Genomic DNA, 16,995 nt, shown 5'->3' with positions numbered 1-16,995 from the left:
GGTGGATACACTAGCAGGCTGTGCTGTCATTCAGCGAGACCTGGACAGGCTGGAGAGTTGGGTGCTGTTATAGTTTGGCTGCGGCTGGCAACAAAAGTGCCACGCGGCCGCCCCTCCCCCCGCTGGGGTGCGGAGGAGAATGGAAAGAAACAGGCAAACAACTGGTTGGTCGGTATAAGGGCAGTTTAACAGAACAGCAAACAAAGGGAACAGTAACAACAACTATACAGATAAGGAGAATACACAAAACAAAACAGTACAACCCAGAGAGCCACTCTCACCGACCGCCGCCCCTGCGCGCTCTGAGCCGCGAGTGACTTCACGCCGCCCCGCTCCCCCCCAGCCGGAACCCAGCATGACGGCACGTGGTATGGAATACCCTGTTCTATTTGGCCAGGTTGGGTCAGCCCGCCCAGCTGTGTTCCCTCCTGGCTCCTGTTGAAAATTAACCCTGTCCTGGCCGAACCCGGGACAGGCGCAGAGGAACCTAATCAAGTTCAACAAGGGCAAGTGCAGGGTCCTGCACCTGGGGAGGAACAACCCCATGCATCAGTACAGGCTTGGGGCGGACCTGCTGGAGAGCAGCTCTGCGGAGAGGGACCTGGGTGTCCTGGTGGACGACAGGTTAACCATGAGCCAGCAGTGTGCCCTGGCTGCCAAGAAAGCTAATGGGATCCTAGGATGCATTAGGAGGAGTGTGGCCAGTAGGTTGAGGGAGGTTCTCCTTCCCCTCTACACTGCCCTAGTGAGGCCTCATCTGGAGTACTGTGTCCAGTTCTGGGCTCCACACTTCAAGAAAGATGAAGAGCTGCTGGAGAGTGTCCAGCGGAGGGCTACGAGGATGGTGAGGGGACTGGAGCATCTGTCCTACGAGGAGAGGTTGAGGGAGCTGGGCTTGTTCAGCCTGAAGGGAAGGCTGCGAGGGGACCTAATATATGCTTACAAATATCTGAAGGGTGGGTGTCAGGAGGATGGGGCCAAGCTCTTTTCAGTGGTGCCCAGTGACAGGACAAGGGGCCATGGGCACAAATTGAAGCACAGGAAGTTCCGTCTGAACATGAGGAAGAACTTCTTCCCTCTGAGGGTGACGGAGCCCTGGAACAGGCTGCCCAGGGAGATGGTGGATTCTCCTTCTCTGGAGATATTCAAGACCCGCCTGGACACAGTCCTGTGCAGCTTGCTATAGGTGACCCTGCTTTGGCAGGGGCATTGGACTAGATGACCCACAGAGGTCCCTTCCAACCCCTACCATTCTCTGACTCTGTGATTCTGTGACTGCTACTGGCACAGGTTGGTTTTTGGGCTCAGCCGCTGTGCCTGCTGCCGCCGGAGCTGGAGCTGGAGCAGCTGCCGTGCCCGCCGGGGAAGCCAGGGTAGCGCCAGTGGTTGCAAAAGCAGCAGCGGTGGTGCTGGTCGGGGGGACTGTGGCTGTCTCCTGGCCTGGAAGGGCTGCAGGGCCGGCTGGGGGGGCAGCACCAGTCACAGTGCCTGCCGCTTTGCTTCCCCCCCTTTCCCCTTTGAGGCACTGAACAGTGTTGAACAGGGCAGCTCGGTAGGCATGGGCCAGACCCCAGCACGTTGCGGTGATTTGTGTCTCTCTGGAGTTCCCAGGGTGGCAGCACACTTTTTGCAGATATTTTACTAGTTTGTCGGGATTCTGCACTTGCTCAGGGGTGAGTTTCAAAAACACTGGGGGTGCCTACTGCTCTAGATACTTGCCCATGTTGTCCCACACACCCAGCCACTCACAGCTATCCAGCCCTGGGGTAGGTCTCTGCACAATGTTGTTAACTACTTGTTTAACCCTAAACAAAACCTGCAACCCATTCAGGAGGCAGAACAAAAGGAGAGTGCTGGCCTGAGCATCCCACCGGTATTCAAAATTCTCAAAAGCTGTTAGGACTAGCCTGAAGGAGAGAGGGGGGTTGAAAGAGTGGGGAAAGTATCCCCTCCAGTTTTCCCCACAGATTGGGTTCGATTATTAATAAATTCTAAGAGATAACACCCGAGGTATGGAAATGACCACAGTGCTGCATGCAGATACAATCCTAATTTCATGCACAGTGATGTTATCATGTCATAAGTCAATATCATACAGTACAGCAAAATCATAATCCTGATCCTTTTCCCAGCGATGATCAACAGCACCACAGGGAACACATACAACAGGTACAGGTTTACATACCACAGCCACTTGATCAAAGACAGAAACATTTTTACCGGCGACTGTTTAACTGACACAGTAAATGTGTATAACAAAATCTAAGAAAGTTGTTTTAACACACACTGCTCAGCCCTGCCGTTATCCCCGCCCCATGCTTGGGCGTCAAATTTAATGTTATAGTTTGGCTGTGGCCGGCAACAAAAGGGCCACACGGCCGCTGTGCCGCCCCTCCCCCTTCTGGGGTGGGGAAGAGAATTGAAAGAAACAGGCAGAAACTGGTAGGTCGGGATAAGGGCAGTTTAACAGAACAGCAAACAAAGGAAACGGCAACAACAACAATGATACCTATAAGAATACACAACACGAACAGCAGAATGCACAGAGCCGCTCTCACCCACCACCACACGTGCTCACGAGCCTCGACTGCCTTCCCCCCAGCCAGCTACCCCCCAACCGGAACCACGCATGACGGCACATGTTATCGAATACCCTGTTCTGTTTGGCCAGGTTGGGTCAGCCCGCCTGGCTTTGTCCCCTCCTGGCTCCTGGTGAAAATTAACCCTGTCCTGGCCGAACCCAGGACAGGAGCGCACCATCGTCATATGCCAACTCAGTGGCAGTAATGGACTGAAAAGACCAAGAGGCACCAACAGTGGATGAAGTGGCTGGCTGACTCCAGCAATACAAAGAGGGTGTCTCTTCCTCCCTCGTCTTGGCTGTGGAGAAACTATCATCACGAGAGTTCCAGCAATTCAAAGAGTACGTGTCCTACTCCCCACTTGTATAGGCCAGTATCTCAGCTGTTAGGTGTAAGTATTCCTCTGCAGTCAAAGCTTCCACACCCTGTAGAAGGGGATAACATCCCCATAGTGCACATGAAGAATATGTTAGGGCAGGCAGTCTGGGTTAGTCCTGCCACAGGCAAAGGTAAACCCATCCATGGGGTTGCTTTTGCTCAAAGCAGGACAAATGCTATAAAGGAAAGGACCCCAGAGCAGGTAAAGTACAATTTCACTCTGCCACCACAATCTGTTTGAAAGAGAATCCTGTATTGACAGATTTTCTTGGGAAATTACTGAAGCAGGCTCCTGTCTTTGGTTGGCTGTTTGCCCTTTTACACTTTGTGAAGCTCATGGCAACTAGGGACACCAACAACAGCAACATCAGCTGCTCTCCCCATCTCTCTCCTAAGGCCTTCTTGTGCTTTGTCCAGGACCTGACTCATTAATGATTCATTCCATAGGATCAGGCTGCTAAGATTGAAGTGGCTCAGGTGGATTTGGACTGGCAACATAAGGGTGAATTATTCATAGCTCAGTGGGTCCATTACACCTCAGGCCATCAAGGAAGAGATGCAACATATAGATGTGCTCAGGACCAAGGGGTGGACTTGACCGTGGACACTATTGCACAGGTTATCCATGAATTTGCACCTGATGGGTGATGCAGAAGGTTGGGGAAGTCTGATGTGAACCTCAGGGGGATTTGATTTTGGGTGACAATAGCCAATAAATTGAATTGTATGATGTTAATTGCTAAATAACCCTTCTGCTGTATGTCATCTCTACTACAGTTGTTATATGCCATATCAATGGTATTACATTAAGAATCACCCAAATTGATGAAGGGTGAACTTTGATGAAACCAAGCAAAGTGCACTGGTGATGGAACCGGACCTGGCTTCAGCAACTGGCACCCAGCCACTTCCTCAAGATCTACATCTTCAACCCGCAGCCATGCCAGATACACCAGCTGCAAGCTCTGGATGCAGCATGTGACCATCCAACACCACACATCATCTCTCCTGCCCTGAAGGACCATTATGACAGATGGAGCCCAAAGTCATGGATTAAATGAACACAATGGTCATTTTGCCCAGGGAGGTTGTGGAGTCTCCTTCTCTGGAGATATTCAAGACCCACCTGGACGTGGTCCTGTGCAGCCTGCTGTAGGTGACCCTGCTTCGGCAGGAGGGTTGGACTAGATGACCCACAGAGGTCCCTTCCAACCCCCAACATTCTGCGATTCTGTGATTCTGTGATTTTAGAGGGATGGTCCATAGACTAAGGGAATGAGATCTGTGTATGTATATATCTCTTTATATATATCTCAAAGACAGTAAAAGTGGTGGTGATTAATTGGAAAATGGGGGACCTGGGCCTGACGTAGATGGTATTATAGTATAAGGGGTGTATAATGTCCTGGGTTCGGCTGGGATAGGGTTGATTTTCACAAGAAGATGAGAGGGGACACAGCTGGGATGGCTGACCCAAACTAGCCAAACAAAAGGGATATTCAATACTATGTGATGTCATGCTCAGTATTTAAGTGGGGGAGTTGGCTGGGGTAGGGTAATTGCTGCTCAGGAGCAAGCTGGGCATCGGGTGATGAGAAAATTGCACTGTGTATTCCTTGCTTTGTATATTCGTTTTATTAGTATTATTTTGTTATTGTTCTTTTCCTTTGCTGTTCTGTTAAACTGTCTTTATCCCAACCCACGAATTTTGCCTTTTTTTTTTTCCGATTCGCCTCCTCACCCTGCTGGGGCAGGGGAGGAGTGATAGAGGGACCGAGTGGTTCTTTGTTACCAGCTGGGGCTAAACCATGACAGCCAGTCACTGCTTACTCTGAAAAATATGGCAATACTAGCCAGATCTGAGTCAACTTTTTTTCCCAAATAGGTGCACTAAATTCAAAGGAGCTACTGGTCTGCTCAAGACTTATTGGTGAGAATAGAGCTGGCACTTCTTTCAGCCTAACTCTCAGTGAGATTGCTTGTTACAGCAAAGTTGTACACAAAAGAATGCCACATCAGTTTAAGTCAATGGTCCACCTAGCCTACTTCTCCATCACTGACAGTGGTTAACTGCCATTGCTTAAGAAACGGAGTATCAACAGGGCAGGCATCTGCAGCTCAGGGGCTTCCCAATGTGGTATCTTTGTGCCTAAATTAAGATATAATTTTAGGACCCACTGAGGACTGAGCCCAATGTACTCTAAATATGATGAGACAATTTATATTGTGGTGCCTACTCTCCATGTCCTAGTATTTCTGTACAATGGGGATAATTCACTAGGACTTCAACTGCAGAAGTTAAGATTATTATGTGCCTGACTATGTTATCTGAACTAAGTTGTCCTGAGACACTGCTGCTAGAAAGGTCCATTATATAGCCCTACCCTTGCTGGTTTAAAGGCAGACAAGAAGTTAATCTTATTTAAACAAAGTGCCTTTCTCTGATAAGCAGGAGGTGGTTGTCAAGAGCAGAAGTTTAATTGATATTACTAGCCCAGCTAGTAAACCATGAAGAAATGCTTAGACTTGCCAAAAGAAACAGGTAACTACGGGAAAAGTAATTCCGGAAGAGGGAGATCACGACCACCGACTCACGGACCACCTACCCCAATTATACCACCGACTCAAAAGATGAAGTTGAAGAACAACTAAGCATGCGCACTAATTTACATGCTGGACGAAGAGACTTTAACCAATCATTTAACAATTACAGTGCATATGTATTAGGAACTTGAATATGTTAGTGCTTTGTGTATAAATAACTGTTAATTTGGAAGCTTGGTGTGCTGTTTTGAGACAGGCACCCATATCTGTGCAAATATGCAATAAAATGCCTCTGCTCTGTGTGTATATTGGCCTACTGCTCACCAGGTAAAAGAACCCCAGGTTTTGGGACAACAACTGCAGCACTGGTGTGCCACTATGGAGATATGAACCCTCAGTTAAAATGGAATAACAGTGCACATCTTTGCAACAGCTTCAAATTTAGTTGTTGACAGCTTAAATGTTTTTGAAAGATTGAAAGTATATCCTTAAATTCAGTAATGGCAAGCAAAGCAAAGTACAAAACCTTTGATGCTTAGTGAATACGTGGGGCCAAATTTAATTTTCAGCCAGATCTTTGTAACTTTACTGTCCTCAATAGATTTATGTATCACTGAAAACAAAACTGTCTCTCTAACACTGTCCTGTAATAAAACTCTAGTTGATGTACAACTATGTTGATAAAGTGTATGCTGGCTGGTATCTTTTCTCAAGCCTATCTGACTGCAGAAATTTTAGATATTGATACTTTTAGTGTCTACAAAAGTGATTATGGCCCAAGAAATGCCCCAGGTAATGACAGATATAGAAAGTTGGAAGGCACATACGGCAGCCTGTCTGCTCTCTGAAATGCTTGAAAGCACATGTGAAGTAATTAAGACTGACAGAGCACATCTTGTTTCCTGAAAGTGTTTCAACATGTGCGGGGATTGTTGTTTCTTCTTGAAAGACTGCTACCTGTATCACAGGTCTGATGGAGCCCTGCCAGTGTAAGGTAACTTATTATAGCATGGGCTGAATCAGTATTTATGTTGCTGGCAGACATCCACTTTAGTACTTTTTCCATGACCAACGGTGCTTAAAATTCAGTGGAGTTGAACTTCTGGTAGTTCATTCAGTGACATTAGGAATAATTTCTTCACCGAAAGGATTCTCAAGCACTGGAACAGGCTGCCCAGGGAAGTGGTGGAGTCACCATCCCTGGAGGTATTTAAAAGACATGTAGCCATGGTGCTTAGGGACATGGTTTAGTGGTGGACTTTGTAGTGTTAGGTTAATGGTTGGACTCGCTGATCTTAAAGGTCTTTTCCAACCTAAATGATTCTATGATTTCATTGCATATTCTGTCAGAGACAATAAGAAATGAATGGGAGGAATTGCTAATGCTGCATAACTTTAGGCAACAAATAAGTATTTGCGTCTGGGGTAATTTCTCTAGAAGGTTTAGTTGACAAAGTTTATAGCAATCACAGAATGGAAGAATCAAAATCAAGCTGAATGATTATGTCGTAACTCACAGAAAGCACAGAGTCGAGTTGTCACATATATATATTTGCAAATGTATTTTGAGCTATTTTCCCTTTTGAAACATCTTTTTAATACAAAAAAATGAATTTTGAACAATTTCGTTGATAATTTCTGGTTGAATTTTGTTTCTGATACTGAGGCTTTCTGGGCTAACTATTGCATGGCAGATATGATGAGCAGTCAGACTGAATACCCCAGCATTGCAACAGAACTGTAAAAGCAGAGCGGTTGCTGAGGTTTTTCTACAGTGGAGATGTCAGTGTCATTAGTTGATGGTGATGTATTCAGAACTTCAAGGCCAATATTGACACCCCTTGAGGGCTGTTACAACTTAGGTGCATCTTAGCAACAGCAATGTCAGTGGGAGAGGGTGCTGCTCAGCTGTTTTTGCCCTCACCCTGTCTGGCATCCCAAGCAAAACTGGGACTGACACCTTTTCAGTCACAGCCAGACTTTTTCATCTCCTGGGAAAAAAAGCATATTGGAACAGCTATGACAATACTGTAAAGAATATAGAAACATCGCTATGTCCATTTGCTGTACTGACAGTGGTTTAACCAAGGAGCATGATAAAAATATCTCCTCTTAGCCCATGATAAGCGCTACATCAAGAGATGCATCTGCTTTCAAGGAAAGAGGTTAAGGGATTTTGTTCTGTACACATAGTTTTCCTCATTTAAGCACAACCATTCTTCATATCTGTAGCAAAGAAAGAAGATAATGGAATTATGCCAACAAACTTAAATTCACACACTTGTAGGTCAAAGCCGGAAGGGACAGATATGGTCTGTCCTAGTCTGATGTGCTTTGTAACAGATGCCAGAGGAAGGCAGTCAGGACCTAGGGGCTACAGCATCTATGACACGTGTCCTTGGCATAGGTGTGCATGGGGTTACTTTGAAAATGAGTCCCGTTGTTACACTAAGGAATTGAAAGGGGAATCAAAATGTGAAATGATAATTGAAATAACTAGACTATTGCTGTTGTAAGTATTTTCGTAAAGCCCTACCCTTATTATAGTTAAAAGTTTTGTAATCTTGTAAGTTTAAAATTATCTGTAGAAACTAAGAAGCAGGATTTTGAATAATGTGTTATTGTTTCATTAGAAGGATGTACCTGTCCAAAGTAGAACCAGAGAGTGATGAATCATAAAAATAGCTAACGAGCTACGAAAAGCTGCTGAAATTGCCAAAAGAAACAGGTAACTAGGGGAAAGGCAATTCCGGAAGGCGGAGATCGCAACTACCGACTCACAGACCACCTACTGCAGTTATACCCCAGACTCAAAAGATGAAGAAACTGAGCATGCTTACTAATTTACATGCTGGACGAAGAGACTTTAATCAATCATTTAATAGAATATTAATGAGGTGTGCTGTCTTGGGACAGACACCCATATTTGCACAAATATGCAATAAAATACCTCTGCTCTGTGTGTGTATATTGGCATACTGCACACTGGGTAAATGAACCCCGACCTTTAGGACAACACCGTTGTCTGATTCAGTTCTTTCTGGGTTGCCATGTGTATTGGGAGCCTTGTGGAAGACATTGTATTCAAGGAATTAATGATCTTGAACAGGCCATATCTGCTCTATCTGGACTTATACTTAGGGCCTGAGAAGCACATATGTTACTAGTATAATCTGTAGCTTATCTTTGGTAAAGGTAAACTGTATGTGGATCAAGGTGTGGAATGTAGTGATCTTGACTGGGAGACCACTGTACATCAAGGAGTTAGTGATCCACACAACAGTAGTGGCCCTGAGTAGGCCCGGGCCTGTGATGAGGCCCACAAATTCCTCAGCCGCAGGATAAACTCAGCCAGCTCACTGTAGCAGGGGAGCCTGCAGGCAGCTCCCACTCCATACTGGCAATTACGATTCTACCGGACAGATACGGGTGCTAGGTTATAATTCCACAAAGCTAGCACACCGCTTAGCAGAGTCACAAGGACTATATACTCTTACAAAAACAATTACTCGTTACATTCTGATTGGTTCATCACACTATATACTCATCTTAAAGGTATATCCCTTCTTTATTTAACTACACATGATCACAACCTGGGGGGGGTGCAGTCTTTTTGGATCTGAATTGAGTCAGTGGTCGCGATCTCCCCCTGCCGTCTTTACCTTTTTCCTAGTTACCCTAGATCTTTGTTAACTTCATACTTCTTCAGCGATCATCCAGCTTTCGGTGCCTTCTGGGCAGGATGCTCCCCTTTTATCAGTCTGTTAGCTCCTCTTCAATAGTAAGGCATACATTGTTTACACAGAGTAGTCAGGCCTAAATTAGACAGCGTCACCACGACCTAAGCCTTGCTGCCCAATATAATTTCCCCCCTTTGAGACTATGAGACCTTCTCTTATGTGTCTCATATGTCTCAATATTTCTTTTCATCAACAGTATATAGTTTCCCATGGTCATTCGTATAATTAACCTTTTGATACAACTCAAGGCAATACAAATTATGATTATGAGGACTATCATTACGAATACAGTTTCGAGTAAATTTGCCAACCATCCAGTAAGGGAGAATCCAAGCCTGTGCAGTATTTTTAGCCATCTTATTTCCATAGTAGCATTAAGGTCACGACACTGCCACCTGTTTTATTTTGTTGAGCTGATCCTCTAAATGTTCCGTAATGTTTGGAATATGAACACAACAATCTTTAAATTTAAATATCCACATACTCTGTGTCCATGTAGCAATAACAGATCCAATGCTAGTCTGTTCTATAGGGCTATTTTACATGTGGCTTGTAGCTGGGTATTCAAATGCTGCAATCCTGTCTTTGGGGCATTTGCTAATAACTCTATTTGTCCCATCAGATTGTATAACCATGCATGATTCTGAAATGAGGTGATCTGGGGACTAAAGATTGCCTCTAGTATCCACCCTACTTTTGTCCCTGTAGAGGGATGTCTCCAGGGGTCTGCTTCATCTCTCTTTATTTTTCCCCATAACTGAGGTCCTAAGGGTCTCTTTCTTCACAGAGGGCATAAAGTTAACATGCCTAATGTACGTTGTCATTGTTTCCCTTCCTAGAGGCAATTGTGTTGTCCAGGTGCATCATCACTGAGCCATAATGTATGACCCATAGAGGGTACTGTTTCTTTATTGCAATTAATACATTCCCAGATGACTGGAGGATAGTCAATGTAACACCCATCTACAAGAAAGGCTGGAAGGAGGATCCCCGGAACTACAGGCCTGTCAACATGACCTCGGTGCCGGGCAAGATTATGGAGCGGTTCATCCTGAGTGCGCTCACCGGGCATGTGCAGGACAACCAGGGGATCAGGCCCAGCCAGCATGGGTTCATGAAAGGCAGGTCCTGCTTGATCAACCTGATCTCCTTCTATGACCAGGTGACCCACCTAGTAGATGAAGGTAAGGCTGTGGACGTCATCTACCTGGACTTTAGGAAGGCCTTTGACACTGTTCCACATAGTATCCTCCTGGAGAAACTAGCTGCCCGTGGTGTGGATGGGTGTACTCTTCACTGGATAAAGAACTGGCTGAATGGCTGAGCCCAGAGAGTGGTGGTGAATGGAGTTAAATCCAGCTGGCAGCCGGTCTCGAGTGGTGTTCCGCAGGGCTCAGTTTTGGTTCCGGTCTTGTTTAACATCTTTATCAATGATCTGGATGAGGGGACTGAGTGCTCCCTCAGGAAGTTTGCAGATGACACCAAGTTGGGAGGGAGTGTCGATCTGCTTGAGGGTAGGAAGTCTCTGCAGAGGGATCTGGACAGACTGGGTCGATGGGCCGAGGCCAACTGTATGAAGTTCAACAAGGCCAAATGCCAGGTCCTGCACTTGGGTCACAACATCCTCATGCAACACTACAGGCTTGGGGAGGAGTGGCTGGAAAGCTGCCCAGTGGAAAAGGACTTTGGGATGTTGGTTGACAGTCGGCTGAACATGAGCCAGCAGTGTGCCCAGGTGGCCAAGAAGGCCAACGGCATCCTGCCTTGTATCAGGAATAGTGTGGCCAGCAGGAGTAGGGAAGAGATCGTGCCCCTATACTTGGCACCGGTGAGGCCACACCTCGAGTACTGTGTTTGGTTTTGGGCCCCTCACTACAAGACATTGAGGTGCTGGAGCATGTCTAGAGAAGGGCAACGAGGCTGGTGAGGGGTCTAGAGAACAAGTCTTGTGAGGAGCAGCTGAGGGAGCTGGGGCTGTTTATTCTGGAGAAGAGGAGGCTGAGGGAGGACCTTATTGCTCTCTACAACTACCTGAAGGGAGGTTATAGTGAGGCAGGTGTTGGTCTCTTCTCCCAGGTAACTAGCGATAGGACAAGAGGCAATGGCCTTAGAGGTATTTGGCAATGATCTTAGAGGTATTTTACAACCCATGATTCTATGATTTACTTTGATTATAGTATCGGTCCAAGTGTCATTTATATACGTAGAATAATTCCTACAAACACATCCTAATTGCAGGGCTCATGCAGCTGGGAAGCATTGGCCATGTACTGAAATTGAGATAAGATGGCCATTGACCATACTGAATCCCATGAAACCATCTCTTGTTTAGTTTGGTTAGTCTTTCTACATTCCCATTCCATGATCATTCGACTAACGTTCTTCTTAACCGGCTCATCCTAAGTGCACCAACCTACATTATGAAACCTACCTATTTTGATGAAAAGATGATTTAATAGTTTTTCACAATCTGCTCTATTGCCAGGGATTTTCCATTGCTTTGTGACATATTCTATATGTTCCTGCCATCCAACAACGGGAACTTGCTCAAAATAAGTACTGTCATTGTTGGATTTTTCACTATTCAGATTTGTTGTCAAAATTCCCCGTGGAATTGATTCAACCCACCGCTCTTGGGATTGGAAGACATGCAGTAATTTGGGTTATGTTCTGTAAATTAGCGAACTCTTTTATCAGTCCGTCCATCAAATTTTCTTCTGGAGCTCTTCTTGGGAGGTGTATCAACTGTTCCGCTTCTATTGACAGCAGATCCTCACTCCCTGCCCTCACTTCTAACACTCCAGACAATGCTCCCATCATCATCAGTTTCCAAATCAAAATCCATTCTCCCCATATTTTACAATGATAGCCACCCCTTTTAGACATAGTCTCTGGATCCCTACTGATGATTTTCCATGAAGGGGCCTTCTTCACTCGAGTGTAGTGTATCCACGGTTCCACTCCTTCCACTTCGATTGCAGTGTAAGTTGTTAACAGTACCTGGAAAGGTCCCTTCCACTTCTCCTGCAATGGTTCAGAGTTCCAGGTCCTTATGTGCACAAAATCACCTGGTTGATATTGATGTGTAGGCATATCCAAAGCAAGCAATCTGGTCAGCACAATGTATTTTTGGAGTGCTTCAAGGGTTTTTCCTAGAGAAATCAAATACACTTTTAAATCTGTTTCCCCTGTTACTCTCATGTCCCCTGGGATTAGAGGAGTTTGATAAGGTCTGTCATACAAGATTTCGTATGGACTTAAACCACCTTTAGATCTCGGTTGGATTCTGATTCTCAGGAGTGCTAATGGTAGGGCTTGCGGCCATTTTAAAGATACTTCCTGAAAAATTTTACTTATTGGTCTTTTCAATGTCTGGTTCATTCTTTCAATTTTCCCATTTGATTGCTGTCTCCAGGGGGTATGTAAATCCCAATTTATCCCTAAAATTTTACTTACTTGCTGAACTATTTCTGCTACAAAATGTGATCCCCTATCAGAAGACATGCCTATTGGTACCCCAAACCTTGGTATTATTTCTTTTAACAATATTTTAACCACTTCTCTTGCTTTGTTAGTGTGACAAGGAAAAGCTTCTGGCCATCCAGAGAATGTATTAATCAATGCTAATAAATACTTACATGCGTTTTTCTAGGTAACTCAGAAAAATCAACCTGCCAATAGTCTCCTGGGGAGTTACCCTGTTTCGTGACTCCTAAGGGTGCCTTCCTCCGATTCAAGGGATTACTTTTGAGACAAATTGGGCACTTGGCTACTATTGATTTAATTACTCCTGTCATCCCTACACACACTACAGATGTTTTTAAGCTCAGGACCGTAGCATCTACACCCCAATGTGTTTGCTCATGCTTCTGTTTTGCAAGTCCTAATTTAACTTGCGGGGTTACTCTTACCTGTTTTCTGGCGTTACCCACCACCCTTCTGTATTTTGTGACGCTTTTAATTGTTCTGCCAATTGCTCATCCAATTTACTATATTTTGGTTTTAGATTTGGGATTTTTATCTGTTTTACTGGTACTAGTGTAAGGATACTTCATTCTGCAGCCTCTTTTGCAGTCTTATCTGCCAATTGATTACCTAAGTTTACAGCTGTCTGACCAAATTGATGAGCTTTGCAATGCATTACCGCCACTTCCTTGGGTGTCTGCACCTCTTCTAGGAGCTGGAGAATTTCTTCTTTGTGTTTTATCGATGATCCTCGGGCTGATATCAGTCTTTTTTCTTTTTAAATAGCCCCATGAACATGGATCACACCAAATGCATATTTGGAACCAGTCCATATATTTACCCTTTTTCCTTCTGCCATTCACAGGGCCTGCTTTAATGCCACTAATTCTGCTTTCTGCACTGAGGTATTTGCAGGCAGTGTTCTTGACTCCAGTACCTCGGTGGTGGTGACAACAGCATATCTGGCCATTCGCCTTCCCTCTTGCACAAAGCTGCTCCCATTCATAAATAATTCCAAATCAGGATTTTCCAGAGGTTCATCTTTCAGGTCCAGTCTGCTGGAATAGACTTGTTCAACAGTTAGCAGGCAGTCATGTTCTAAATTCCCTGTCGGATTTTCTGTTGATAAGAACATTGCTGTATTTACAATAGCTGTGGTTTTTAATTCCACATCATCTTGTTCCAGCAAGACAACCTGATATTTCAGCATTCTGCTGGGGGATAGCCAATGACCCCCCTTTTGCTCTAAAACAGTTATGACCATGTGTGGTACATATACCACCATCTTTTGGCCCATAGTCAATTTTCAAGCTTCTTGAATCAGCAATACTGTTGCTGCCAATGGCACGCAAACATCCCGGCCATCCTTTATTCACGTTGTCAAGTTGTTTGGAGAAGTATCTTACTGGCGGCTTCCAGGATCCCAGACGTTGTGCAAGCACTCCAAGGGCCAGATGTTGCCTTTCGTGTACGAGCAGCTCAAAAGGTTTGGTTAGATCAGGCAGACCCAAGGCAGGGGCCATCATTAATGCCTTTTTAAGTTCCTTGAATGACTTTTGACATTCAGGTGTCCAAGTCAAATACCGATCTTTGTATTCTCTTAAAGCTTCATATAGTGGCTTCACATATAATCCATAGTTCAGAATCCAAAGTCGACACCATCCAATCATCCCCAAAAAAGCTCTTAGCTCCTTCGGGCTGTTAGGTTTGGGAATTTGACAAATGGCTTCTTTTCTTTCATTTCCTAATCGTCTCTGTCCTTGAGATATTTCAAACCCCAAATAAATCACTGCTTCTTTTCCTATCTGGGCCTTATTTCTGGAAACTCTGTATCCCCCTTGGCCCAGAAAATTCAATAAACTGATAGTAATTTCAAAACATTCTTCCTTACTTTCTGCTGCTATCAGAATGCCATCCACATACCGTAACAATATACCTCTCCCTTGGTTCTGTTTTTCCCATATTTCCAATTCTTTTGCCAACTGATTCCAAAATATCGTGGGGCTATTCTTAAATCCTTGTGGAAGTACAGTCCATGTCAGTTGCATCTTTCATCCTGTTGCAGGGCTTTCCCATTCAAAAGCAAATATGCTTTGACTTTGTATATCCAGAGGTATGCAAAAGAAGGCATCCTTTAAATCTAGTACAGTAAACCATTTATGTTCCTCTTTTAAAGAGGCCGGTAAAGTGTATGGATTGGCTACTACTGGGTGTATATCTTGGACTATCTGATTTATAGCCCTTAAATCCTGGACTAGTTGATATTCCTTGCCTCCGGATTTCCTTACTGTTAATATAGGAGTATTATATTCTGATTCACATTCTACCAAAAGCCCATATTCTAAACATTTTGTAATTAACCCCTCCAACCCTTTTCGAGCCTCCCAGTTAATAGGATATTGTTTTTGTCTTACCGGCTTGGATCCAGGTTTCAAAGTCACTTTTACCGGTTCTGCTAATTTGGATCATCCTGGAACTTCACTCGCCCAAGCCAAGGGAGATAATGCATTTTCCACTTCTTCTGGAATCTGTTCCTCCTTAAAGGAATCTTGTAACATAAACACTCTCACATCTATGGCTTTTGATTCTGGTATCAATAATTTAATTTCCCCATCTTTAAAAGTTATTTGTGCCTCTAATTTGCTTAATAGATCTCGTCCTAACAAAGGCAACGGACATTCAGGCATATATAGAAACTGGTGATTTACCTTCTGTTTTCCCAGTTTAAATTTTAACGGCTCTAAGAAAGGCCAATTTTCTTTTTGCCCTGTCGCACCAACGACATCTACTGATTTATGACTACATTTCCTTTTACATGTGTTCAATACCGAATAAGTAGCTAATCATTGTTTTAATTACCTTGGTTACCCTTTCGGGATCCTCCTGATAGGTGTTTGCAGTCTCTTTCCATGATTTTAAATCAGTTATTGCGAATGGGACTTTTACTACTACTGGACCATTATTCCCTACTGCTTCTCAGAGAGGGTCTTGGAGGGGAGCTGGTTCAGCCACCCCCCGTCCTTCCCTGTGTCCTTCATGAAATTGGGCTAGATCCCTCTGCCTCCCCTTCCATAGGAGAAGCAGAAGGATTATCAGCCTCCATATTTTGATCTTCTTGATCATCTCTGGCGAGGTGCAACCAATAATTCAATATCATCCTTCTCGGGTCCATATTTTAAACACTTTTCACCAATACTATAAGGAGAACAACACTTTTAAAAATCCTCTTCAGATTTCCCCTTCTTAAAACCATCACCCTAGGATTTTTGTGGATGTATCCCACACTGCTTCTGCCACTCCAGATGATTTCTCAGTGTGAAAAACAGATCTGCATTTATCATCTCATCCCATTTACCTTCCCTTTTGCAAAATAACATTAATTGCAAGATGGTGTTATATTGCAATGTCCCGTTTTCTGGCCATTTCTCCCCACTTTCGAAGGTATACATTGGCCACTGATGATTTCAATACTCAATCAATTGTTTCCGAGTCAGAGGATCACCCCCCATATCTTTCCAATGCTTTAAAATATATCCCAAAGGTGTACTTTGTGGGATGGATTTTTTTGCTTGGAAATGTACCCATCTCCCAAAAGACTAGCGGTTGTCATGATTGTGCACTATCACAGGCACTAGTCAAAGGGACCCCAACCCTTATTGGAGCTCCCTCTGGGATCCCAGCCCCCCCTTGCCGGAAATCCCAGCCTTGGAGACTTCAACCCCCCGCTGAAGACTCCCCCTTGGGCCCCACTCCACAGGCTTTCACCTAGCAGAGACTTACCAACCGAGGTACCTCTTTAGCCCAACCCTGCGTGGCTTTCGCCGTGCCTTACGAGCAGGCTCCTACCCAGAGCTCTGTTACCCGTTAAAAGAATGCCTTATTGTTTAATTCCAGGGGATTTACTTGGAATCCTTTGGTCTGGGGATCAGAGGTTCTCCCCAAGAATCCCTTGATGCCACCTGGAGGTCCCGTGATCCCGTGGATCCGTCAGTATTCACAAGTGGGATCCCATCTGGGTCGCCAGAAACTGTCACCGAAAATCCAGGAATAAAACCTCGTAACACCAATGTAGTGTTAAAAGGCAGGTATTCTTTATTGCAGCACTGGATGCACGGGGGATAGTTCCACCAAACGTGCATACCTCATACCTTTTCCATGCGGTTTATATAAATCAAAAATATACATATTTATTTTATTTATACATATTCATTAGCATTCTCTTTGGTGATTGGTGCAAATTTGCTCACTTCACATGTAAATTATTGCGCAGACTCAGTCGTCCTCTT

Source organism: Opisthocomus hoazin, chromosome W, assembly GCF_030867145.1.
Source record: "Opisthocomus hoazin isolate bOpiHoa1 chromosome W, bOpiHoa1.hap1, whole genome shotgun sequence".
Classification (NCBI taxonomy): domain Eukaryota; kingdom Metazoa; phylum Chordata; class Aves; order Opisthocomiformes; family Opisthocomidae; genus Opisthocomus; species Opisthocomus hoazin.
Note: the sequence above shows the minus strand (reverse complement) of the source record.